Source organism: Salvelinus sp. IW2-2015, linkage group LG4p (genome assembly GCF_002910315.2).
Source record: "Salvelinus sp. IW2-2015 linkage group LG4p, ASM291031v2, whole genome shotgun sequence".
NCBI classification, from domain to species: domain Eukaryota; kingdom Metazoa; phylum Chordata; class Actinopteri; order Salmoniformes; family Salmonidae; genus Salvelinus; species Salvelinus sp. IW2-2015.
This window is the reverse complement of record NC_036841.1, coordinates 6,728,965-6,730,938: the sequence shown is the minus strand read 5'-3', so window position 1 is coordinate 6,730,938 and position 1,974 is coordinate 6,728,965. Positions and strand designations below refer to the sequence as shown.

General features: G+C 49.4%; 1 protein-coding gene across 1 annotated transcript in view; it reads right to left on the bottom strand.

The window, feature by feature from the left end:
* Nucleotides 1-1,974, bottom strand: part of LOC111956864 (neurobeachin-like) — a 328,897-nt gene that overhangs the window by 13,735 nt on the left and 313,188 nt on the right.

Below are 1,974 nucleotides of genomic sequence, written 5' to 3'. Positions count from 1 at the left end.
CAGTACAATGGTCTGTCCTGGCTACAGGGTGACACTCAACCAATCAGAGGGATACTTGAGTTCATATTTCAGTACAACCTGGTCTGTCCTGGCCCTAAGGGTTACACTCACCAATCAGAGGGAGTAACTAGTTCAGTATTCACGTACAATGGTCTGGCCTTGGCCTCAGGGTTACACTCACCAATCAGAGGGATACTTAGTTTAGTATTCAGTACAATGGTCTGGCCTGGCCTCAGGGTTACCTCACCATCAGAGGGATAACTTAGTTCTATCAGTACAATGGGTCTGGCCCTGCCTCAGGGTTAACTCACCAAATAGAGGAGAAACTTAGGTAGATTCAGTACAATGGTCTGAGCCTGGCCTCAGGGTTACACTCACCAATCAGAGGGATAACTTAGTTCGTATGTCAGACAACTGGTCTGGCTGGCCTCAGGGTTACACTCACATATCAGAGGGATAATTAGTTAGTATCAGTACAATGGTCTGCCTGGCCTCAGGGTTACAACTCACCAATCAGAGGGATAACTTAGTTCGTATTCAGTACAATGGTCTGGCCTGGCCTCAGGGTTACACTCACCAATCAGAGGAAACTTAGTTCGTATTCAGTACAAGGTCTGGCCTGGCCTCAGGGGTTACACTCACCAATCAGAGGATAACTTAGTTGTATTCAGTACAATGGTCTGGCCTGGCGTCAGGGTTACACTCACCAATCAGAGGAATACTTAGTTGCTATTCCAGTACAATGGTCCTGCCTTGGCCTCAGGGTACACTCCACCAATTCAGAGGTGTAACTTACGCGTATTCAGTACAATGGTCTGCCCTGGCCTCAGGGTTACACTCACCAATCAAGGATAACTTAGTTAGTATTCAGTACAATGGCTCTGGCCCTGGCCTCAAAGTTTACACTCACTAATCAGAGGATAACTTAGCTTAGTATTCAGTACATGGTCTGGCCTGGCCTCAGGGTTATCACCACCAATTCACACACACACACACACACACACACACACACACACACACACACACACACACACACACACACACACACTGAGCACCTGCTCCATGGTCAGAGGTTGGTTCATGAAGGTTTCCATGAAGCTTATTGATTTCAGTTCCTGACTGTCAGGCTGAGTAGAGCTATGATCCCCTGGAGGGCAGAAACACAGCAGCATGCTGGGAATATGAAGCCCTTATTATTCTGCTCATTATTGTTGGAACCCAGAACACTTTTCTTCTCTCCAACAGAATAACATTGGAGCTGCAGCTGTGGTCATTAACGACAGAATGTGAGGCTCCACTCAGGTACTCAACTCGGTGTGTGTGTGTGTGCGTGTGTGTGTAATGAGTGTGTGCTCCGGTGACAGATGTGGAAGTGTGAAGAGAATCTGGTGCAGTTGCAGCCTAATTTCCCAGTAAGCTTTGCAGTGACCCTTGACCCTGAGGTGAGTTTGGTTTCCGAGAAGGGTGTGTGTGTGTGTGTGTGTGTGTGTGTGTGTGTGTGTGTGTGTTTGCGTTAGTGTGTGCGTATATGTGTATGTGTTTGTGCACCTGCGTGTGTGTGTTCCTTGGAGTGTTGGTGGGTAATGTTGTTCACACATGCCTGAGGACCAACATGTGGAAACACTCAGACTCTCTTCACCTGACCAAGGGGTGTAGCAGAGTGGGTGATATGATGCAGTGGTAAGGCACTGGTCAAATGAAGTGGACTATATAGGGAATCAGGTACAATTAGGGACTGTGGAGATGGTGCTGGCTAACTCTGGTTTGTCCAGACCCAGGCTGTGCTCCAGACCCAGGCTGCAACAGACCCAAGCTGTGCTACAGACCCAGGCCCAGGCTGTGCTGTGCTGTGCTACAGACCCAGGCCCAGGCTGTGCTACAGACCCAGGCCCAGGCTGTGCTACAGACTCAGCCCAGGCTGTGCTACAGACCCAGGCCCAGGCTGTGCTGTGCTACAGACCCAGGCCCAGGCTG